This window comes from Argiope bruennichi, chromosome 2, assembly GCF_947563725.1.
Source record: "Argiope bruennichi chromosome 2, qqArgBrue1.1, whole genome shotgun sequence".
NCBI classification, from domain to species: Eukaryota; Metazoa; Arthropoda; class Arachnida; order Araneae; family Araneidae; genus Argiope; species Argiope bruennichi.
In genome coordinates this window covers 4,262,200-4,289,516 of record NC_079152.1, presented here as the reverse complement: position 1 = coordinate 4,289,516, position 27,317 = coordinate 4,262,200, and positions in this window count along the sequence as shown.

The window sequence follows — 27,317 nt, the reverse complement described above, 5'->3', positions numbered from 1 at the left end:
AATATTTGACACTATAAGGAATGCTTAATCTAATGCATTTCGAACAATAAGAGACAACTTCCATGTCTTAAAAAATCACAAATTTTTACCGTGTTCAAATGAGATGGGAATTGAAGGTATGATTTTGTTCTTTATTAACACAAAATTAATGATAATTCAGTGCCGTAACTTTACCTTTTTAGCATTGATTTCTTAAATGCATTATCGGATCTAGATTCTGAACTATGTTATATGTAAGTTAAAATTGGAAGAATGCTATTATTAAATGTCATTATCCAATCTCTTCATTTGCTCATGCATTCCATTTCAATCGACTCTTCACAAAAAATGAATTATAAGAGAGTGAAAATTTACTTCCCTCGAAATTTGTAATAATCATTCGAAAAGAACTTTCATTGTTTAAGGAAACTTTATAGATTAATAAAGTATACTTCTCTCATTTAATAAATAAAGAATTCAGTACCAATGAAAACTTCTTCCAGATTTTTACACGAAATATTGTCGTATCCATTGCACCTGCATCGTTCAATAACGCTAGATTTGTCCCAATAACTGTCTGTTTGGTGATTGAAATTTCACAATATCTCATTTATCGCATGCTTCTGGCACTTACAACAGCATTTAGATTTTGATTTTTGTCGAATTATATATATAGTAAATTGATCCAATTTCTCAGAAAATTTAGTAACAGATGTAGATGAGCAATTTATAAAGTAAAATGGAAATTCTGCACTCGTAATTTGAAAGTTTCTTAGAAATCTTAATATACACTGAGGAAAGTGAAAGATTAAATTTAAAACAAAATCATTTAAACTTGATCTTATACTAAATAAACATTTCGAACTGATAAGACTATGTAAAATTCGATGCATGGTCATGTGACTTGAAATGATACAGACTTTATGCTGTTATGCATGGCAATGAAACGTAATGCTGAATTAATTATGATTGTAGACGCGTTAAAAATAATATTTACCGGTTCATTTAGCAAACAATGTCAGCATATATCAGATAAAAGCTCTTACAATTGAAGAAATAATTTTTGTAATTTGGTTTCATGCGGGTGAAAAATAATATGCGAAAGCATAACGTGGTACTAATTTTTTACAAAAATATTTTTTATGCTTTAGTTTTTGTATATCACAGTTTTCTTGAACAGTGCACTCATTTAAACTGGTTTTTAAATGGATCTTTAAAAGAAGTGACAAAAGCTTCAATACATAATCTATTAAGATTAGTTTACTGTTTCAGGGTATAGTATTAATATGCCAAGTATTCATTTCGCATAGAGATTGGGTTCATTGGGAACATTTATAAATATCGTGCGCCTTTCTAACCCATTAGGATTAAATAATAATTCAAAAAAAATATGGCAAAAATATTTTTTTGAAATTTAATGACAGAATGCAAATGATACCTATATTTGTAAACCTGTAAAATGCCACAAAATTTCATTGACAGTGTTTTCAAAATAATTATAAATGGAAATAATACAAAGAGAAAAATTTGAAACGCTATGAATTTCGACCTTAACCGAATAATCAGTAGTTCTTAAAAAATGTGCGCAACAAGGAGAAACTAACTACTGAGAAATTTATAATTTAATAGCTGCAGAGGTATTTCAATTATATGGAACTTGAAAGAATCGGTTTGAAAATTGTGTTTTTGCTTAGAACATCAATTTTTACGAATCATTTTTAGTATGCATAAATAAAGCTTAATTTTGTCAAATATCACTTCATATTAAACATTATTATTTTATTTATTTCTACATTTTCTAAAGATAAAAGTTTGTTTATCTGTGGGTGTATTGACGCTCAAGAAACAAAACTATTCGACTTTGAACTCTACAACTGACATATATAATCTATGGATGGAGGGAATGTGCACATCGGAGGACTTTTTTAAAAATGAAATTATTATTTAAATGAATGAAAAATTAAACGAAATTTTAGTGTCTTGATGGTATAACTTTCAAAAATATTACAGCGAAAAAATGATTGCTTTATCATCATAAAATTGAAAAAATATATATATATAATTTTTTTATAGTCCGTATTATTTTGGCTTCGGAAGAAACATATCAATCCTCAGCTTATACGCATCCGGAAACGTAATGTAATAAATTTGTAATAATTTTTTTCGATCCGCCTTTGTTTTAAAAAATATTGCATGTCACACAGAATTGAATTAAAACAAAAGTGAAATTAACTGAAAGCGTAACATTAATCGACTGCATTCAAACTCTTAGTTAGCTCTGTATTATGTAAACAAATGCCGCCTACAATTAATAGCAATTAATAGCCGCCTACAATAAAATTATATCCTTTATATGCAATAGTCTGATGTTGTTATAAAATGTGTCCCAATTTTTAAGCATAAGAAGGTAGACCCCCTCCTTCTCCGTTGCATTACATCAGAATTATTACTGTTTTTTATATAATATGTCAAATATCGAAGAGTTTGCCAAACACTAAAGCAAGTCACGGTTTTTCTGTAAAAAAGCAACAAAAAGTTATCTAATTACAACAATATATATATTATTCGGAATACATTGCACTTTAGTGCAATAACGATTTTTCATCTGATTCCATCTGGTCGGACAACATGCGTGAGCTGAAGTTGTTTCCTGCCCACCATTGCGGAATCTGTGTGTCCGTTCCTTAGATGTGTCGCGTCCATTGGATTCTCCGATGGAGCCTCAGGAGTTGAAAACCACTTCAGCAGAAAGGTACGACAATGGTAACGAAGGAGTGTAGTTCTCAAAACTGTACATGTGCAGTGTTTCTCACTGCTTGAAAACATCAATATTGCATTTACAAGGTAATTTATAATTTTTTAAAATTTTAACAAATTTTTCAAACATTAACTGCTTTCAATATTGTCAAGCAATTAAGAAACGATTTATTTTAAGAATAGAAAATCTTGTTGTAAATGCAGGGAATGGTTCGAACAATGTAGTGCATGTCAATGTTACGTAACTGCAAAAGATACATCAGAAAAATTCTTAAAAATAGGGTAAAAATTACACAAATGTATCACTAAACAGCATCTGAATTGCATGACTAACAATATTGACAAGTGGTTGCAGCACAGCATGCGATGGGTAAAAAATCTCATACTAAGTGGAATCGATTAGAAACCTTTGGAGTATTTGAAATAAGTGTTAAAAGGATGTTTTGTCTCAAAATTATACAAAATAAGCTATACATTGTAAAATCGTCTTCAAATTTTTTTTATTCAAACTTCTGTTGTAATTTTTTTCATTTACATAATTCACTGCAGAACATAAATCTTTAAAATTGACATTAAAATAGGAATCTTTAAAACTGAAGGAAAGTATTATAATGTTTCAATTAAAAATTAAATTGTATGCATAATTTATATTTCTGATGCCATAATGTATACGAGAATTGAAAGCCAAAACATTTCTTATTTTTGATGAAATTTCTACTTATACATTAAATCAAGATTATTCAGCCTATTTAAATTTTTGCGTAAAAATGTTGAATTCAAATTTGACGCATATCGGCATCATTCCATTTATTCACTTATCCGTAACATTCCATTCCATTGAAAGAAATTATCTTAAAATTGTCCATAAAATAAAATGTATCGTTCGATGAACAAAACATTTTTTTTTTTTTGATAAAAAGCAATCAGAAAATAAACGTCAGTTGTTTTAGCTCATAACTTGTGTAAATGACTTAGCGTGTTAAATGAACAAAAAAAAAAAAATAATTATTTACGAATAAATCATTGAAAAAATTCCTAAATTATGCCTTATTACTGGTTTAGAAGACCTGATATACTTTCATAAATATGATAAATGTGATACATTTTTAAAAATGGGTTTTGATAAATTCGATTTAATAGAAATTAAACCCGAAGGAAAAATCTTCGGACTATTTGAAATTTGTAAATTTGTTTAGTAATAAGTTAGATATTCTGTATTTAACTTATGTATATAAACTATTTGGGGATCTTTATTTTGTGTAATAATTTCAGTAGGTTTCATTTTTTTAGATTTATAAATTTTGTATGATTTTTGTAGTTTGTACAAGCCAATTTCAAGATTTTATTTGTTTATCATTATATTTACGACATACCTTTTAAAAGTTTTTAAGCTCAGTCGTTTATTTTTTGCCATAAGAACTTGGTCCCTTTCTAGTATTCTTAGGGGAGAACTAACCACGAATCAAGTTCATATGAAATATCAATAAGAGAATCGTCTTTGTATAATTATTTTGCTTTTACTCAGAAGATGCATCAAAATATATTCCAAATAATTTAAGAAAGTCTCAAAACAAGTCTTTTTCAAGATCTTAGAACATTAGTTGAAACGCTAATTCAAAAAGTGCATTTTTTTAAAAATATTATGTGCGGCGTATTATTATTTACGGAGCGTAAAATAGTGTAATTATAGCAATCTTTATTATATGGTATGTACTAAGTAGAAAAACAAATCAAGATAAGTGTGAATGGGACATCGGAGTTAAGGCCAGCAAGAAGACCAAATTCTTAAATAAGTTACTTCTGTTTATATAACCTTAAGCAACCCACTCACCGAATATGTCAAATATTCATTTTCTAACGGATTTTTGAATACCAGTTTTTTTAACACTTCTCTTCACATAAAAGCTTGTATGACCGAACTAGTTTTTAGTAAAAAAAAAAGAATAAAACGTTTTCAGCAAAATTTTGGAAAAATCTAAGAAATATATATTCGTATCATTAATTACGATTAGGGTTATAGAACTTTTTTTTTTTAAACATTGTATAATTCCGAAAATTTTAATTATTCTAACAGTTACTCTCCTCAGAAAATTATCATAACAAGTTGATGTAGTCTTAAATATTTTGCTCCATATTTTTAGATTTAAAAATTTACTTTAAAATCATTGATTTAGGAATAAAAGATTTTCCGTAGCTTGTGTAAGTAGAGGTGGTTTTCTAATGCCAAATATGAACATCCGGATTTTGCGCAATGGGTTGTTATAACGTGTTTTTTTTATAAAGAAAACGTTGGACTCTTTCAAAAATATTTTTGTTCCATGTTTCAATGGAATTTATTACCTAATATCTCAAGCATTTTAATGTGTTGAATAACTTTTTTCATTCAAATAATCGGATCTTTTTTCTGCGTGATTTGTTGGAATTCCCGAGATTGTGAAAGCGTTGGGTTGCATTTGCCCGTCATGAGATTCGTACCATTGTCCTGCATCATGGACAGCTCATGGAAAAATTATGAGGTACAACGGCTCGTCATGTCTCCTTCCTACAAGAAAATAGCATAAAACAACACGCTTTTAGTATGTGCGAATTATGAATTTAATGTGTACGATAATGTTTTTTTATCAGTAAATATAATACAAGAAACCGAGGGTCATAATTGAGCTGAATTACCGAAGAAATGATATGCCTGCTTTAAGGTTGTTCTCACACATGCATTAACTCGTCACATAAACTAAAAGAAGCAATCTCTAGAAATGTTCAAGAAATGCATTTTTACAGTTTAATCTTACTTGAAACAACGAAATACTCAAATACTATGAAGAAGACACCGTGAAATTTCTAAAAATAGAGTATGAAATATTCGATCCAAGAGGATTAAGATTGAAAATTTCTCTCAATAAATGAATTGTTGAAATATAGCGATTATTGCTCTGAAAATCCGTTTAGGTATAAGAATCCGTTCCAGGTATGATTTAGAAAATAAAAAAATGAAACAGGATGAATTATAAGAAGTAAAGAGATGTAGAAAATCCTATGGTAGCTTTAAAAAGTAACAAAGAGATATATAATATTTTGCTTGCAATTGTCTGGAAGAAAGTATCCGAGTTATAAAGAATCTTAGTAAATTTTCTTCACAGAAGAGTACATTCTCCTTCTGCGGAAGAAAAAAGAACAATTATTTAGAGACGATATTATCTTGGGAACTCCTTGACTTAGACTTTAGGAGCGAAGAACCAGCACAAGAAATAAAAATGATGCAAATTTGTGTATCTTTTATTTAAGATCCTTGCTTTGAATGATGCTGTGCAAAAGTACTGGAGCGACGAGCATATAAAAGTCTCCGAAGACTAACCAGAAATATCAAAGAACACACAAGATGCTTCGGAACAGACAGTGCTCGAAGATAATATTGGGCAGATAATATCTCACGCCGTAAACTTAGTGGTAGATGATATCAGAGAACATACAGACTTTTGACTGGCGAGGTGCGAAATGCTCCTAAGCTGATTCTCAAAGCAGAATGATGTATAGTATCAAGTCTACGTAGAACCGTAGGACGAGCAGAGCCATACACCATACTTCCGTAATCTATACGGGATAAAGTCACTGCTTGATAAATTCTGAAGTTCGATCTGCTCCCAAAGTGGTTCTGGACAGTACCTTGAGAATGTTTAATGACCTGTCGCACTTCTTCCGTAGATGTAGGACATGTGGAAGGAGAGTGAGCTTACGGTCAAATATTACCCCCTAAAACTTTATTTCATTTACCACAGGGATGGCAGCCTTACGAATCTGAACTTTGGGATCTAAATGAATACCCTGTTTCCTACAAAAATGTAAGCATTTACATTTTTCTGGTCAAATCTTATGTCCATTTTCATTTCACCAATCTACAAGTTTGTTTACAGCAACCTGCAGTTGTCGCTGTATCAGGTGCATATTGCTACCTTGGCAAGAGATCTATAGCGTATAATGTGCCTTGAATAGATGGAGGTAAACCATTAATTATTTGGCTAAAATGGGCAATAAAAAGAGTAACACTAAGAATGCTCCCTGCGGAACACCTTCAGTTTGAATAAAATTATTTGAATAGACGTTACCCATGCGAACTTTAAACGTTCGACAAGATAAAAACAAACGTTCGACAAGCTTTAGATTTCCTCTAAAACCAAAGTTAAAAAGTGTTGAACGTATGCCGTGACGCCACGTACGGTCGTACGCTTTCTCTATATCAAAAAAAAAATGATACAAGGTGATTTCTTCTCACAAATGCATTGCGGATTTGCGTTTCCAGAAGGACGAGGTTGTCAACAGTAGACTGCCCTCTACGGAAACCACTCTGCAATTGAGAGATGCATCCTTGTTTTTCTAATTCAAAAGTAAGACGAGAATTGACCATACATTCTAAGGTTTTACAAAGACAGCTCGTCAAAGCTATTGGTCGGTAGTTCAGAGGATTGGATGGATCTTTGCCAAGTTTTAGGTTCGGGATAACAATAGCTTCGCATCATTGTAAGGGGTACTTGTGCTCGGTCCAGATTCTGTTCAGTAACAATAACAGGTTGGAAAGGGAAGTAGTATTCAAATGACGGATCATATTGCATGTAATTCCATCTGGCCCTGGACTGGTATCATGAGATTTTGATAACGGCTTTTCGAGTTCAAACATTTTAAATTTACAGTTGTATGAAAACTTGCGGCGGTCTTTAAAATGCAAAGGCAACCGTTCCGCGGGATTCTTAATCGCCATAAACTCAGGACTATAAGATTCTATTGCGGAAACTTGTGCGAATGCTTGGCCCTGAAAATTGGCTACTTCTAATGGGGCAGAATGTATCACACTTCCTGTATTTAAAACAGGAATGGAAGGTTCGCAATAAATACCATTAGCAGCCTTTAATTTTTTCCAGAACTGTTTGCTGGAGGTCATGATGTAATAGACGATACGAATTTAATCCAGGAGTCCCTCTGACTCTGACGACGAATGCGACGAGTTAGCGCTTTGGCTCTTTTAAAATCAATGAGATTTTCAGTTGTCGGGTACCTCCGAAAAATGCTCGACAATTTTTTCTGCTGCTTCGCGACAAGTCTCATTCCACCACGGTCTGCGAAGTTTTCTGAGACGTGGGGAGGTCTTTGGAATGGTGGCATTTGCAGCGTTTATAATGGTGTCAATGACAAGTTGCATTGCTTCCGTGATGTCGTAAGTACTGATTATGGTCTCTGTGATATCTGTCAATTGTGTGAAAGTATCCCAGTCTGCCCGCTAGAATATAAAACGCAGAGGACAGGGAGTCACACCGCCACTATCAGCATGGGAGACAATAATAGGGAAATGATCACTGTTATGTAGATCTTTGCTGACTGCAAAGTTCAACGGCGGCAAGAGTTAAGGAGAGCACATGGCTAGATTAAGGCTATGGAATCTATGGGTGGGTTCATGGAAGTACGTCTTCTCATCATTATTGAGCAAACAGAGACAATTATGAGTAATAAATTGTTCTATCTGTTGCCCATGAGAATTTGTACTGCCCTCACCCCATAACGTACTATGGCCGTTAAAATATCCAAGTATAATAAATGGCGAAGGGAGTTGGTCCACAAGGTTATCAAGATCTTGTTGACGAATGACATCATGAGGCGGTAAGTAAATGCAGCAGACTGTGACAAAATTTCGTGTGTGAACTTGAACAGCCACAGCCTGCAGTGAAGTGTGTAATAGGAGTGGTGTGCTCGGATATGAATTCGACGTGAAAATACAAACTCCACCAGAAGGATGAGATGCTGTTTCTGCATCTTTACGAGCACAGTTATAACCGCGTATTTTGATGGGGATATTAGGTGTCAAGAAGGTCTCCTGAACACCAAAGCAGATATAATGAAAGTTGCTAAGGATGGTGTTTATGTCATTCAATTGGGATCGAAGGCCACGGCAATTCCATAAAAGGAAGGTACCTATTAAGAAACTTTTGCTTCAAGTGAAGGATTGAGAACTGTGTTGGGAAGTTGCGAAATATCGGAACTCATTTTAAGTTCTTCATCCTCTTCTTAAAATTTATGAAGTGCGATTAAGACTACACGTTTAGAAGCGCCATCAAAAATGGAAGTTAAGTCTTTGTGGACTGAACCACAAAGACTGTGGTTCAGTCCTGTGGACTGTGGAGAGTTCCAAAGCAACCGAATTGCGTAAGGTTGATTTTCTAAGTTTTGGTCTAATATCCTGTGGATAAACACCACGTTTTGAAAGTTGTAGTTTTAAATGCTTTCCAGATTTCGATTTGTTTCTATTAGGTTTATCAGGTTTCAAGAATTCAATTTCATTGTTTGTGGAATGCTCTGTTTCTGAATCGTTGACTTTTTAAGTATTTTTGTGTGGGTGACAGATTTAACACAATTTGGACAAGAACAATCTACACAAAACTGTTTCTGTACCGTAGAAGTATAAGTTAAACCAGGCGTAGGTGTTTGAGCTAGAACTTTACGTCTAGCTTCAAGATAAGTTATGTTTTCTTTGAATTTGAGAGTGGTTATTTGTTTCTCGAGTGTCTAAGTTTGCAAAGTCTCGAAAAGGAAGCATTATCTTCCCCACAATTGACGCACTTTTCTGGCGCAGGGCACTCCTGGTTTTCATGACCTTTTTCAGCACATCGGGCGCAAGTTACTGTCCCGTGGCAATTAACTTTGGAGTGGCCGAAACATTGACATTGGAAACGTCTCAAGGGATTAGGAATATATGCTGTAACAGGCAATTTCAGATAGCCGGTATATATCAATTCAGGCAGTTTAGGCGAATGGAATGTGAGGATGAGATGTTTCGCATAAATGAGTTGCCCATCCCGCCGAATGGTTATGCGGCATACATATGAGGTCATTTCTAAGAATTGAAAGTTTTACATTTTGGGTTTAAGCGCTTTAAATGACTAGTTGAAGTGTAAATAGAATGCATATGCCTGCTGCGTAGGAATTCTTATACCCGCTGGCATGTTTCAAACATTTATTACGGATCAGGAAAATGAATTTCAAATGAGTTAGGTGATAATTCATTTAATATTGAGCATCATATCTGAGGAACTTTCATTCATTTTAATTTAAAAGTTTCCATTTAATTGTTTTCCAAAGAACCAAACCCTAAACTGTAGTAGTTTTTGTAATTTTTTATTCGAAATAAACCGAGTTAATCGAAGAAGTTTAACTGAGTGCCCAGCCCAAAAATGATCTTTCCGTGCGGACCTTTCTGAAGCTTGACATTGAATGGAGAGCTTTTGAGATTTTGCGAAGATCAGGTGAGGAGTCGATTGTGTCTACCAAGACTAAATCGTACAAGACGTGAAAACACATGTCGTTTCTGACTTCTTTCTAGAATATTGGACTTCGAGGAGGATAAAACTGTGACATTTTTCATAGACGGCACAGAAATACGAAAGGAAAACACATGCTTCTATTGCACATTTAAAAATGGCATTAAAACACTGGAATAGACAGGAAAACCGGAAAAATGCCAGAAAATGTTTGATGCCAAAGCAACTGAAAAAAAAACATTTACTCTAGATAATGGGAAATTAAAATAAGGACAGACAGCTTCTCGAGTTTATTGATGGAATAAGATCCCTTAGCCCCTCCGAGAGATTCAATCACGTTTCATCCAAAACCCAAATGTTCTCTTTAGGTGGATAAAAGCACATATTGGGCGTTACGGCGATGATGGAATCAAGACTCTCGCCATCATCGAAGATAGATCTGTGAAAACTCTAAATCCTGGCGGTCAACTTAACCATTGTTTAAGGAAATCTATAATCATTGTTTATAGAAATAGTTTTGAAGAAACGGTAAAACATTTGGTGCAGTGGAAACTCGGGCTGATTTGTTTTTGAAATCTTGAAAATTGTCAAACTCTCCTGAGATCCTCAGAAATTTGAAAAGTACAAAAAATAATATATAGCAAAAGAATGTCTGGTACTTCCATATGTTTCCCTTGGTGGTTCTATGTGGTAAAATTTTCCCGTTTATTCCTGCGAAAAACGAATCTACAATGGAAACCGTCACAAACATTTCAAAAAATTTAGGTGACGTGAGTATAAATAACTTTGGTTTTGAAAACAGCTATTGATTCTCCCATATTGAATATGTTTCTTAAAAAAATGTTTTAAAAAACGCAGTTTATAAATTTAGTGTCATCATCATGGAACATGAAGTTTAGTTTTGTACAAAATCTGTTCTTTGAAATAAGAAGATCAATTTGACAAGTGTTAACAATCTTTTAGAATCAAGTTTGCGATATTAAGCTTGAAAAAAATCTAAAATTTAAAAAAGGTCAAAAGCTAAGAAATCTTATGAGAAGAATTTAAAATAATTACCAAAAGTAGAAGTTCTTTTATCAAACAATCACAGTATCATCAGATGCTGGATAATTAAAGAAGGGATTAATTCAAGAAATGTACAGTTTGAGATATATATGATATAAATTCAGAAAACAAGATATTTCGGAGCTGTAAATTAGCAAGAGCAATGGTAGCAATTGAAAAGAGGCGTCAGAAGAAAGACCTGAACAGAAGGTAAAGTTAAATGAAGATTTGATGATAATACGAAATAGATAATCGTGAAAGTAAATGAACGTAATAAAGTAGTATATACTGGTGCGCAAAACTTAAGCAACAATTTAAATTTTAAGCAGTTAGCATGAAAATGCAGAAAAGGGGTTATTGTGATTAGTACAAAGAACACGCAATTCAGTAGAAAGATGATGCATATGCAAATATCAGGAACATAAGGGTATCAGCGACGTGAATGTGCTCAAAATACGTACAGTTGGAGCAAACAGCTGAAGATTACATGGAAAGGAATACATTCGCTACAAGTGCAAATGAGTTCTTTCGTGAAATATGGCTAGACGAAATCACCTGGACGACTTTACACGTGGACGAATGTTTTTAAAGCAAGAGGAGGGGAGCAGTTAGACCAGTATATCTGAAAAGTTCGGAATCAACAAAAGTGTCATTTCGCTTGGAAGTGTGTGCTTGGTACAACCTAGAAAAAGTACCACCCTAGAAAAACAACTACAGTGGATGGCTTTTATATCGTCATGCATGCGAAAAGATCCCGATACCAGTCAGCAAGCCCCACTGCTCAGCAAGTGTGTACAGAATCAGGGAGACAAATGTCGCGGTTTACTATGGCCAGTCGCCTTTACAGAGGTGGCCTATTCGTCCACCGCCCTGAAAGCTGCATCCCTTTGAAAGTTGGCCATCCGTGACACCGCTCAGAGTGGTGTTAGGAGTGCAAAAACTGGAAATCTCATCCATGGAGTCATGTCCTCCTTACGGATGAGAGTCGTTTCAGTACCACAAATGATTCTCAACGCCAATTCATTTAGAGGGAGGTCGGAAAATGCTTTCATTCGAATAACATCACTGAAAGAGACCTCTAAGGTGGTCATGGAAATTGTCGTCGATGAGGCATTGTGCTGAACAGGTGTTCTGAACTCTAAGTTTTAGACAAAAGTTCTGTAATCGGAGATCGCTATTGAAAGAAGGTGATCCTTCCCCATGTATGTCTGCTCTGACGTGCTATTAGACCACACTCCTTTTTCATGCATGACAATGCACGGTCACACCGTACTGCTGATGTTCAGCGGCTACTGCAGAGTAAAGATATCAGACGAATGTATTGGCCAGCCTTTTCTCCTCATTTAAATCTCATAGAACATGTATGGGATGTTTTGGGAACATGCCTTGCTGCAAGATTCCATCCTCCAGGAACATCCAACAACTGAAACAGAGGCTGATTGAGGAATGGGCACTCTTACCTGAAGAACTGTTGGACAATCTGGTGCTGAGTATGGAGAGACGGTGCAAAGCAATCATTGCAATAAGGGTTTGGCATATCTCATATCACGAGATATCTGCTTGTTTTTCTTCCTCTTGGATAGACAATCACTTACTATATCCATTGTATTCATTTCTGCACCTACACTTTCGTCATCGTTTAAGTACAAAATGCTGTCTCTCATTTTTGAATTCTTTGTCTCACAGATGATTTTTCGTTTATTAATGGCAAAAAAGCACCTTTTGCTTAAGTTTTGCACACCAGTGCAAAAGAAAGTATGTTCAGCATTTAAAACCCCACGAAGACTCTAAAACGATATGAAAACTATATAGCCTGTATTTAAATAATATTAATATTTTATATAAATATTTGAAGATGGACTCAACATTTACTTTAACATTTAAAAATAAATGTAAATCATTCAACAGCAATGATTTTATATAGTATTTAAATGGATTTTATTTCAATGTGTTAGAGAATTTGCAAAGAATTGGTAATAACGTTTAAGCAATAATCTGGGAGTGTGTTACACTCGGTGTAGAAACTTAAAGATCTTTGTTAAGAAATGACGATATTTGATATTTTTGATGGGTATTTTTTGTTGTTGTTATTGAGAGAAAGTTATAATTGATTTTCTTTCAGTATTAGTGTTGCCTGTATTCCATTTCATGTGTTTTGTACTAAAATTTCTAATGTTAAATATAGAAAGATTTATCATGGTCATCTATTCTTCCATTATTAAGAGGATTCATATTCTATACATCAATTATTATGGAAGTAATTAAAAACATTACTGGAAGGGTAAAGCGATGAAAATATTTCTTAAAATTAATATCAATCTAGTTTGTTAAATATGTAAAAAGATATACTGACTAGCAATAATAAATAGAAGTCATGGTTGATTCCAAACAATGGTTATTAGTTTTTGACTATTGTCTTCTAGCTTCGTTGCAAATATTTATTACCATTCTTTATAAATATAATTTAGAATCTTTACTATTATAACAGATTTCATTTTCGAATTACTTATGCTACAAGCATTCTTGAAGGCAAATCGAAAGCCCTTTCTCTTTTGAAGGAAAATTATTTTGTGAATGACGACATTTTATAAAATAGAATTGTTATAAATGGGTTTTGCATTAGCATGAAAATAAATGTTCTTTCAGAAGTTTTTTTTTGATTAATTTAAGTAAAATATGTATCTTTTTATTAAGACGTGCAACATTTTATTGCTATATTTTAAGACTATGTAATGTTTTGACTGTAAACTGAAGTGTTGCTAATATTCTGGACAAAATCATTAAATCACATTTCACCAATATGAAAAGAACTTATTCATATTTTCCTGAATGCATGCTTTGTTTTGCTGGAAAATATGCTTCTCTGAAAGTATGTGGCATGATATAAGGAGGTCGAGAAGTATAGCAGAAAAATGACTGATGTGAAAGATATGCAAATACATATTTAATTAAATTTTCCTAATTTAAATAAATGAAAATCAATTGCGCTTTTTTTCAATAAATTAAGCGAAAACAGAAGCCCCCAAAATTAGAACTGACTACATTTCATGATGAAGGTATGGGTTGATGAAGTGTAAAGGGATGACGAGATTCAGCGTTTCATCTAGACTGGTACTGAAAGAAATAGGACACAGGAAATTATAAACATTATCGTACCAACAAATGAAAATTATTCTAAGCCATGCAAAAGTGAAAAATTGTGTTTTGGCAAATATGGTTTGCTAATTGAGTGCAGCTTTGAAGATCTTCTAAAATTCATTTCAATCAATTCTACGGAATTCAAATGAAAATTATATACCTCTCGTATTCATAACAATATAGAAACATAGGTATTCTGGAATCAATTTGTTTGATGTCTGGCAAATATTAGATATTGTTTTCCCATTTCTTTGAGTCTTGTATAGTAAAAGACATTTTTAGTGAATTGCAAGGTAATCTTATTATTATTTCAAACGATGGCTCATTAAACACTGTTTATACTTAAAATCATAAACATTTTTAGCTCTTTCGGGAAACAGATAATATAAAGTGAAGAAAGAATTAATTTTGCAAAAACATAGTTTACAAACGAGAATAATAAGTTTAAATTTAAAAAATTCTCATTTTGCTGTATTTCCCTTCTCTACATTCTTATATTCAAGAGAAGGAGAGAAAGTGAAGAATGTTGGTTACTGAATTTTTTGTGAGAAATTTCATGCTAAAAAAATATGAAATTCTCCTCAAAGTTTTGAAATCGATAAAAAAAAGCAATTTTTTGAAAAAATAATGCTTTATTTGATTCAAATCAAGAAATAAATCAGGATATCAGGAGTTAAGAACTATGGGCTTGATTGGCATTAAGAGAATTGGGACATCTGAAATAATCTGAGATGATAAAACAAACAAAACGATCGCTCAAAACCATTATTTGAAAATGATGCTGAGTGTAAGTACAATCAATTGTTGTGATTCGGAAAATTTCGCAGTTTATTATCGGTAACAAAGCAAAATACAAAGACCAGTTCTTTTTGACGGTGGTTTATAGTTCTCTTTTTTGTTTACAAAGGTAAATTAGAAATAATATCCTGCGAAATTAAATGTAGCAATATTCAGTATTTAATAGATACAGATAACGAAAACAAGATAATCGATTATATTGAATATTTCTTAGTACGCGTACGAATTCGAGTACTAATTTTTTCTGTAATATCCAAATACGTCATGAACAAATTATCGGCCAAAATATACTTCATATCAATAAGAAAACTATGAAAGATAATTTAATTCTCTTTGAGATGACTAAAATGTGCCAGACATTGAAATGTTGGCATGTTTAAATCGAAAGTTTTACTGTGCGCATTTTGAGAAAACAGAAGACATGCATTGAACTGTAGTTTAGTTTTATATTAGACTCTTATGAAATCCGAGGAAATGATTTTGCTCCTCTATTAATATTGCTGTTTTTAGAAGATAATTCTATTGCTAATCGTTAAAGACAAAAAGTGCGGATATTAGAAATCTATTTCATAATAAATGTATTGAATAAAATGTAATAATTAGCTTTATGAAGACAATGATTCGAGCTAAAAGCAAGACATACTTAGGCACATTACTTTTGACAGAAACGAAAGATATTCCATGAGAAAATTGATTCCTAACTGAAAAATTGTGTATTCGAAACACCGGAAGCTTAATTATATAGGGATTACACAATTTCAGACTGTTTTCGAAGATGGGCTTGGTGATATTATCATACAAAATATTAATAACAATTAGGAAATTCAAGTTTTTATTTACTTGAAACAATAGTTTCTAGGAAGAACTATACAAACAAATTTATATCCAGTGCAACGCTTCTTGTCGAACCAAGAAAACCCAAGCTTTAAATGAGTCTGGAAAAAATTCTATTCTTTCTAATGAAATTTTGTGATAAAGTAGAGTTATTTTCCTCTACTAAAAATGCTTTTGTTCAAAATGAAATACTAAAGATAAAGATGGTGGTTTAGAATTTCTATAAAAGGTAATTTGGGAATCGAGGCATCACTTTCAGCCCTTTCTCTTCGCGGTAGTTATAAATGACTTTTAGAGAGACTAAAGAGCAGTTTCTAGAAAGCTAAGAAAATTGCATCGTTCTCTTTACTTCAATAATTCTATGATCTGAAAGTGCAATATTTTTTTGGATTAAAAAAAGAACTGTAGAAATAATGGTCAGGATTTCTGTTCGATTTTATACAGAAATTTAATGATCATTTTCTCACAGCAAGAAAAAAAAAGAAGAAGTAGCTGATTCAAAAGCTATTATAAAACACCGCCTATAATTACTACACGCACAGTTAAAGAACAGAAGCCATTAAAAAACCATCAACGTAGATAACCAAGTTTGGATACTTCGGGTTCATTTGTTGCTCTTTTTGAATGCAATGAAAATATCATTGGGATACTGTTGTTATAAACAGATAAGAAAAAAAGTAAGAAATTCTGCTTTAAAAGAACCTCGGAGGAAACTCCAATGCTCTTGAAATTTTATTGATCGCACGTAGTGTGGCTGTTCAGTCCAATAATTTCCAAAATAGGTTGGTTGGAGTATCCAGCGGTGAAATATCCCAGATGGATAGTAACATCATTTTATTCAATTAATGAGAATTGCGAATAATTAGAATGAGTATATTTTTTAAATGTAATAATTAGTGTCTTGGATTCAAAATGATAATTGTATATGACACGTAGCATTTAAAATAACGCAGTTAAAATTCGAAAGCGAACAACTTTTTTAGTAAATAGTAACATTATTAGATCTAGTTGTCTGTGTGATAATTAATTGAAAATATTTCCTTTCTTAAGCATTTAAATATTTTTATTAATTGTCTGTCTCTTAGATTTTTCCTAGGAGATGTTTTTTAGAAAATATTAGAAGGTATTATATATTATTATTATCAATCATCATATCAAAGAGGACAGTAATATAAATATTTCATATATATAAGAGGATTGTTAAGAACGGTGTTTGGTCATCCTTTTTAATTAATATTGTTGTTTTGAGAGGAATTGCCTTCTCTTATTAAAAGAAAAGCTAACCATTTATGAATAGATTCTGCTTCTGGAAATCTTGATTTATCTCGAGAATTTCTCACGTGAGAAATACAGAAGAGACATAGGAAATGAAGAAGACAGAAAAGAGGTACAAGTGGTCTGAGAGCTAAAAAATATCAATATTTTAAGGAAAACTGAGACATTTCTCAAATATTTTGACACTGAGCCATATCATGCAAAATGCGAATTAAAATAAAGAAAAACAGTAAATATTTGAAGAATTATTAGTACAGTAGATATAAAAAAAAAAACTTTTTTTCTTTGATATTGTTCAAGTTAGACTTTCAAGGAATCATTTTAGATCAAAAGTTACAGTTGCTTGTTTGAAAATTATAACCCGATTCCCAGTCAAAGATTTCCAAGTTGTTTCTTTTATAACACCACATACACCTTAGGTTTGAAGATTTTATTAAAAAGTTACAAGCACATAGAGAACCACCAAAATTTTTTTACAAAAGGTAGTAAAAATATTTGCTTTTTTCTCCTCAATGCCGACTTTTTTCTATGTATACCAAAATCTTCAGAAATATCTTCTATGGGTCAGTATTCCTTTTTTCAGCGCCTTCTGTAAAACTTATAACAAATCTTTGAGACTTCAGAACTCTACAATAGAAGCAAATAAAACTACTCTCACTGGTCACTTATTGGTCATCTCTCACATCCTCTCCACATCAGCGTCACAGATCATTTGTAAAACGCCATCCTTCACTACAAAGCCTCCCGGATCTCTTTGAATTTTAAAGATCCAAAGGGAAATCTTATCTTTTAAGACTACATTTTAAGAGATTACTCCGAATAGATTTTTTTTTGTTCTTTTCTCCGCAAAAGATTTTTGAGAAGTGCGTACAATTGTTTCTGATGATCCTATAACAGTTTATCCTGAAAGATAGGTCGTGAAAATAAAAGTAATATTCCCGAGTGTTTTAAAAAATCATTTGGTCTTAAAAGCTAAGATTCAAAATAAAATATGTAAATCCTTGAAAAGTTTCCCTGTTTATCATCAGGGATTTCTAAAATGTGACTCTAGAAAAAAATTATAACCCATGTGTCAGCTGATCTACTCGACAAAATTTTCAAAAAGTTTCATTCATTGGTTGTATTGAAAGATCACTACATCGAAGTTTTGAATTTTGTTTCCTCGACAATATCAGAAATGTATCCTAATTTAAGACGTTTTTTTGATGACAGAAAACTTAACTCATAATATTAGAAAACTCTCGAATTAAAGGAAAGATAATTCGATGTTGAAAATATAAAGTTTTAATAAAAAATGATGTTTAAACTATATTATATACATCACAGATAAATGGAGGCAGCGAACTCCTCGAAATGGCAAACAAATTAAGTTAATTCAATGAACAAATAAAATTTTCTTCGGCAGTGAAAACAAAACTGAAAAATCTTTAGTTAGATTTTCTAGCATCTGATTTCAAGTATTTAAGAAACTTAAAATAAAGCACTTGCACTTTATTGAATCCATTATCATTTTTATACTTTTAAAGAAAAATAATTGTTTCGAAAAGCCATGCAAATCAATTTAATTGGATATGATTGGGTTGATCAAAGAATGCATTTATGTGATTTTTTTTTCTAAATGCTGTGTCCAAGAGACTATCATAAATTCTGATTTTTCTTATTCATTTTAAATAGAAGATTCCTGAACGAAAAAATTAGAATTCAAGCGAAGCTGTAGATAGTATCGATATCAGAAGAAGAATCATGCGATGAGCATCTAACAGAGAAACTTTTAAGAGACGATATACAAAAAGTCAAACCGTAACAGGTTAAGAAAGCTGAAACGCATATTAATATTTTAAACAATGGGAGCTTATGGATTTATGACAGTATTTGAAAAGCCAGAAATTAATAAAAAGCCATTAAATTGAAACAACAAAACTTTAAATGGTCAGCAGTCATTTGTTCTAAATTAGCCTTTTTCATTTTTAGAAATCTGGAATTTAAAAAATCAAATATGTTTCGAGCCCTATCATGAAAATGAGCATATGAAAAGAAGTTTTCCAGTGGCTCAAAGAACAATTAAATATCAAACGTTATCAGGCTTTTAGACCTGCAACAAAATTTCAGATGGTTTTGTTAAATATAAAAGTTTAAACAAATCTCTACACATTAAAACAGAATCTTATTTTTGGAATGATTTTTGAGATTTTATGTTGCTGTTGACTTTATGTCTCATATGAAGCTAATTCCTTCTGATATACAGTGGCTCTCAAAATTGTGTATACACTATACTCTTTCTTCTTTAATTTTATTCTTTTTGATCTTAAAATTCCTATTTATGGCTAATATTTATAAGAACGACAAAATATGCATTAATAAAAGTATTAGGCTAAAAAAAAAACGGAGAAATCGATAATATTTTTATTACAGTAATTTTTATATCAAAGTTACAAATTCCAAAGTCACAAAATTGAGTATACACCTTAGAAAATATGCGACTTGACTACTATTATTTATTTTCAAATGAATAAGTAAATCATTTTTGTTACTTTAATTGGCAATCATTGATTTCCAAGCGAAAACAAATGTTTTGGATATCATAATGAGCTCCAGAAATGAAACAAATGTTGAAATTCGGAAACTTGTTATTCGATTGCCTGAAGATGGTAAATATCTACGAGAAATTGCAAGGGGAATTCAACGCAGTCACGGATGCGTTCAAAAAATTATCCAGGAGTATAAAATGTATAGCCAAATTGTTAATAAACCTGGAAGAAGAAGAAAAGAAATCCTCAGTGTCACGACCAAGAGAAGAGTTATTCGAGAGGTAGCAAACAATCCTAAGGTGAATGCTACAAAAATTGCTACATTTACTTCAAGAACAATTGGAAAGGGTGTTTCTGCAGAAACAATTCGAAGAGTAATCTGAAAAGCAAATTATAATGGTCGCCTAGCCAGAACAAAACCATTCATTTCCAAAATAAATAGAGAGAAAATAATTTAATTTGCTAAAAGTCATATTTCAAATCCTCCGGACTTCTGGAATCAAGTAATATTCAGTGACGAAGTAATTTCAATGTTTTGGTAGTGATGGTCGATGTTATGTTTGGAGAAAGTCCAATTCTGAACTTCCTCCTAAAAACACCAATGCTTCTGTCAAGCATGGAGGTAGTTCACTTCTTGTATGAGGCTGTATGTCAGCAAAAGGAGTGGGAAATTTAGTATTCATTGATGCAATCATGGACAAAATCAAATATTTGGATACATTGAAGAACAATTTAAAACAAAGCGCCCAGAATTTGGGTTTAGGGTCAAGTTTTCTGTTTCAACAAGATAATGACCCGAAGCATACAGCTGAAATAGTTAAGTTATGATTGTTGTATAATTGTAAATTGCAATTGCACTCCCCTCTTCAATCTCCAGATCTCAATGTGATTGAATTTTTGTGGGCACAATTAGGAAAATCAGTTCAAAAAACCAATATTAGGTGCAAGGAACACTTAAAAAGAGTACTACAAGAAGAATGGTCGAAAATATCCGGCGAAACAACTCAAATTCTAGTCAACTCAATGCCACACCGTTTACAAGCTGTTCTAAATGCAAAAGGATATGCAACAAAATATTAATTTAGCTTTTTCTCTTTTTGTTTAGAGATTTTGCTAGATGTATACTCAATTTTGTGACTTTGGAATTTGTAACTTTGACATAAAAATGACTGTAATAAAAATATTATTGATTCCTCCGTTTTGTTTTTTAGCCTAATATTTTTGTTAATATATATTTTATCGTTCTTATAAATATTAGCCATAAATAGGAATGTTAAGTCCAAAAAGAATAAAATTAAAGAAGAAAGAGTATAGTGTATACTCAATTTTGGGAGGCACTGTATATAGAAATAATAGTAGTGAATTGTATATTTCTGTGAAATAAAGCGTTAGTTATAGCAGCTGATGTGAAAGCATCTAAAGAATAGGCGAAGGAATTGAAATCAAGATACAAAATGACAGTTGTATCCTCAGAGCATTTTCTGTGATTTGAATAAAATTTTGCGAAAAAGGACGAGCAAAAACCGCAAGCCAAAAAGGTTTTGATTAAAGTTTATGAATATGAATCTAACTTTTATTTTAATGCTGTCATTATTAACATAAAACATAAAATTATTGGGGAACACGAGAAATAATCGTTGCAGAGAAGAGGTGCAAATGTGCTTCATATTCGGTCGTGGGCCAGATTCGGTTCAGGGAGTCCCTACGATATTTTGACATATTGAAAATTCCTTGAAAAAAATGATTGGACTCAAATATATCTAATGTGTAATGTAGAGGTGAAAAACATTAAAGATTATTTCATTAAAGCTGATTTTGGGGATGCCAATCAACAAGAAATATGGCTGAACTGAATATAATTAGATGCTGAAACATCATAAAAAAAACTGAAAATATTGCAGATAGAAAATGTTCAAAAGAAATCATTGATTAAAAATTTTATGTGTGGGTTTGATCAAGTGAATTATCTTTCCAAGTACCAGCTTGTATATACAAAGAAATATAAATATGAAACATTCTTCTGAAAAGAAAAAAATTGAGTAGGGAAAGTTTAATGTAGAAAATTATCTCTACTTTGACATTATTTCCTTTGTGAGCAACTGAGATATGTACATTTTCTTTTTTACAAAAAAAAAAGTATTTGTTTTCTTAAACATGGCAAGAGCTGTCTTAAGTTCTATACTTTATGCAGATTCTCTCCCTATTATGTCTGCGATGTCTTTGCACTTTTTCTTATTCAAGATTGATCTGAGATTTCGAAGTTTTCATCAGTATAAATATTTTATGTCACACAAATATTTATTGAGACCGATATTTATGTTTATTTACTAAGAATATATTAATTGGATTTAATATTTATTTTTTTAAAAGGGCCCTTGAAATATCTTATGAAAAATGTTTTAACCAAATTATTTTGAAATAAGTTTTTTATTTTAGATTCCTTGAGTGATTTCATTTAAATAGTAAAAGCATATAGAATTTCAGCTTTAATTTGACACTTAATTGCAATTGCAAAATATTTTGAAAAGGTAACTTTTTTGACACCCATTCTGTAGTTCGATTCACATTTGAAAATTTTGGAAAATTTGGAAATATAGTTGTGTGAATTGACAATTAACTCTTGCATACTCATCAATACAAAACGCACTCAGGAAATCTTGTTGAAAAGATTCTTTGAAAAAGAGCTTTTTGTGTGATGTCAAGTATGGTGTTTTATTAACGTTTCAATTTTTAGAAACTTGAGAATTCGATAGAAATCCATAAAGTGAAGGGATGATTCTGCAATTTCTCTCAACTACAATTACGCTGATAGGAACATATGCTAAATGGCGGGGGGGGGGGGGCATATATTAAACTGCATTTTGTAATTTGTCTTCTAATATTATTGTCTTTGTGCTGTTTTTAAATGCAATTCAGGAAGAAACGTGTAATTTATGTAGCAGAAATGTATAAAATCCTGGAAATCATTATTGGTTTGTATCACTTACTGCTTGCATTCATTCGGAAAATAATAGGCAAATTTTTAAACACGTTTAATGATGCATAAAAAACCCCCCCTCATAACTGCAACCCCCTCATAACTATGGTTAAATCAAAAGATTTAAGAATACAATGATTAAATTAATGAATTCTTCTCAAAGAAAGTATTATTTGTTAAATTTTGTTTCTAATTAGTTACGACACTACAAAATGAATTTTATATTATTTTCTCACAATACTTGTTAAAGTATATATAGATTGAAAGAAAATTGTTAATCTTTGAGATGATTATACTTCCAATAGCAAGGGAAAAATTATCATAACTATGAAAAGCCATGAAATTTTCAGTATATTGCAAGCAGCAATATTAAATTATAATTCGTAATTACTTCAGCATAAAATTGTTTAGAGGAAAATGCAAGTTACTTCGCATTCATGAATCCGAAATGATTCTTAAAAACCCTTTTAGCATGAAATGCATCTTTTAGAAGTTTTTTTTTCTAACGATAGCCTTTTGAGAAACAGTAAATAAATCCCGTGGTAAAATACTAAAACTAGACTTTTTACTAGAAAAACTAAACATTTTCCAGATTCGAATATGGTTTTGTTATGATATTCTATAAAATCCTCTACCATGTCTCAAGAGATAATAAAATAAAAATAGATGTTTTTTTATTACTTTTTTTCTGAGAAAGAACTGTAACGAAGTGAATTTGCAATAGCCCTTAAATAATAGCGCTTGTCCTTTTATTATACTATTTGAATACAGCACTTAAATAATTGTTTTTCTATTAATTTTAGCTTTCAGTTAAATTAGAAGATAAAAATACTGTCTCTAGGGTTTTTTTTTTTTACATGCTCAATTTTAATTAGATGAAATCTTGACACATCGGCACATGCTTTAGATTGTCGTGCTGTTACAGATAATAGATAATTCTGTAAACAAAAACTGAGCCTTTTAAAATGTGTTAGATGATCTCTATAGAATGTGCAGGGAATGTGAAAACATTTTAAGGGCCTTATTTATTTTTATACAGTTTTCTTTAGCTTAACTTAGTTCATGCTTCTGAAAAAAGGCATTCATTCTTTTACACACTTCCTAATGTGATAGACAAAAGAAATTTCGCTCACTTGTTTTTTGCCAGTAACAATATACCATATTATTAATTTCAGAAATTAATCATCCTTTAAAATTTGATTAATTTAATTAATTCTGTTCCTCTAAGATTGGAATTTCTAGTGATTAATTTGAGAAAAACTACAGCCATGTTATTTATTATTAATAAAGAAATTAAAAAATAAAACATTTTTTTTAAAAATCTTTAATAGAAGAGGGATTTGAAAAATTGATTTTCGCTCAACTAAATTTATCGACTGAATCGAAATGAGCTCACTTGATCCAAATCAGAAGGTCTTATGCATTTTCAACTTAGGATGGGGATCATTTTTTAGTGGATGTTGCCGCCATAATAAAAAGAAGACTCTAATTATTCCCTCAATGTCCGTTGTTAAATTTGAATAAGTAGATCACATTTTAGATCGACAGATTTGAAAGATGTTTTGATATGATAACTTTGTCTTAAAAACTTGTTACGGAAAAATAATAGACAGGAAGATTCACTAATTGAGGGAATACATGTTAATTGCGTTGGTCATGGAAGATCATTGAAACCTGTTAATTTCTTTAATAGTAATAAATTGTAAGAAATGTTAACTATATAGTAATTTTATTAAACATTTTCCTTCTACTACAAAAACGACATTCAATAATCAATTTAATCCATACCAAACATTTTTCCCTTTCTACAAAAACAGCAGTTGATCAATTTTTTTTAAATTTATTACAAATAATTCCTCCCTATTTACAAAAATTGCAGTCAATAAATTTTGTAAAGCAAAGTAAATGAAAACGTGGTTATTGTTCCATCTATAATAAGAAAAATCCTTTTTATTCAAATTTGAAGGATTTATGTTTAGCTATTTAGATGCACTGCTTGCAAATTGATGAAATATATTTTCCTTTTTTTTATTCAGGTCTATACTGGCATAAACAGAGATCATTTAAATCCATCTTTTTAATTCAGTGTTGCAGTATCCACATTGTGACACAATTAATGTATCTCAGTTTGGCTGCTCCATCAATATTTCTAATAAAAAGAGCTAATTCGTTTAAAAATGATATTTAACAATTCATCATCCCATGAAAAATATCTAGTTAAATAAACTAAATCGCAGGCTAAATGCAAAGTATCCAAAAAATATTGAAGTTGGAAAACATTTAGTTTCATCTTTTTTCCAATAAAAAGATTGGATAAACAATACAACCAAAACTTTACATTATTTTATAGCATCTTATAATTACTTTTATTACTTAATTTTATTTGTAATTTTATAATACTTTTATAAAGATATTATGAAGATGATTATAAGTGTTTTTCTAAATGTCTTTCTGTTTATTTTATTTTGTTTGTTGTTTTATAATAATATTAAGCACATTATTATTTTTATTATATATGCGTTTTCTTTGTATATTTATAATCATATGATGAAAGATATTCTAAATATTTTTGTATTTCTTTTTTTTACGTGCTTTAAACTTTTTTTTGAATTATTAAAATATAAGACGTGTCCAGATAGTAATATTTCTGTGAAATTAAAAGTAATAATACTCGGAAAAAAGGTAGCTAATGTTGAGCAATACATTTAATATGCTCATTGCAGTAATTAGATGCATGAGTCCAAAAACTGATGCCGCGGAGTCAGTCTTTGGATTTAAGCGTCGTAGAAAAATTATCGCGTTAATAAAGAATCAGTCTGTATTTGTATAAGTTCTAAGGATAAACCAGGTATCCATTCCTGATAAACCAATTTCAATTAAAAATATCGTTTTGCTATTATTTTATTAATTCTGTTTTTTCTTTTACATGTATATTGTCACCCGTATGTCCTGAGCCTTTCTTCATTTGAAGAATCGATACGTGAAGCCCTCTTCATGGAAACCATTCTGAAAAACCATAAGATTTGATCCAACAAAATGCACTCTGGAATCTTGATGGAAGCAGATTCTGGTTCTTGTTTTCCGCTCAGCATCTGACGAGAATTCGGAAAGAAAATGTTCATCACGATGTTCCTTTCCAGCATCCAAACATTTTTCTTCCTATATGACATAAACAGATCAAAATCTTCCATCCTTGTATGACTTAAAGAAATTCCGGACTTGGACTTCTTTAAAGAACTCGATTAATTTATTCAAAATTCACATTCTCTTCATATAAAGAAGTCCGATGCGCAACTTTAATCGTTGGGCCATGGCTATTATGAACTTCATTTTCTAATAAGCTTTAGACAATTTAACGGAACATTTGATTTTATCTTTTAGAAGACTTGGACATTTTTCCATGAATTCGATTTATCCGCACGAACTTTATATTGTTTATGAACTTTTATTAAAAAACTGAACTTCGAATCGCTACTGTAATTTTAGGAAAGTACTTCTGATGAACTTTATGCTTGTAAGATGTTACGGAAATTTCATGACTACATTTGATTTGCTGTATTGTATATCTTCCACGTGGAAAATATTTTTGCATGTATAGTTATTATTATTGTATACGTATCAATGTTGTAATTATCATTTTGCATGTGTATGTACATGTTTGTAGTTATCATTTTGCATGTGTATGTACATGGTTGTAGTTATCATTTTGCATGTATATGTATCATTGTTACTGTATTGCACATTTTGTAATCGAAATTGAAATGTTGTGTAAAATTTATATTATATTGAGAAACCATCTGCCCTCCAACAAAAGAAACTGGAGGTGATAAGATAGCCGGAATGGCTCGTGTGGACACGTACCTCTCGCATCCAGACACTTGCTTTATGAGCTGGGTGCGATTGCTGCGTAGTCAGTAGGAGTGTGTCATGTGTCACTTATTTTTACTATAAGCTGAAAATTTAGGTTGACAGTAAGGAGAAATAATATTACCTATGCAAATAATACTCCCTATAATATTAAATATATTCATATAAAATTTAATAGCTTTGGAATTTAACCAGCAATGCTTAAAAGTAATATGATTATTTAAATTATAAATAATAGCTTAAAAGTAGGAAAACATTATTTGCAAGTACGCAAATAATGCCCCTTGTAATATAAAATATATTAGTATATTATTAAATGCTCTGTGGGCTTTTACTGGAAATTTGTAAAAATAACATGATTATTTAATGGGACAAATTAAGGCTCAAAAATAAGAATTTTTTGTCGGTATTTCACCCACGGATTAAGCGTTATGTCTAGGTACTGTATCCACAAATTAAATTTTATTTTTAGGTACTGAGAAATTTAGAATTCCTTTTGTAGTATTTATATTTTTAATTGGGATTTAATAATTTAATTACATTGTTAGAGAGAGAATTCAGTTATTTGACGAAAACTTGTGATGCTTGGAAGTCGATTTCCCCACATGAATATCGTTTAATTTTTTTTGATTTCGAAGTATTTATTGAATCCTTTAGAGCTGAAATTTCCTCTCAGATTTTGAATCAAATGTCAAAGTTGCAGTGCTTTTGTCGATTTAAATGCCTTATATAAACCATGAAATATTTTCTAATATTCCATTCTATGTAAATCCGATGGAAATATGATGTTAATTCATTTCCTTTATACACTTTTTTAAAAGT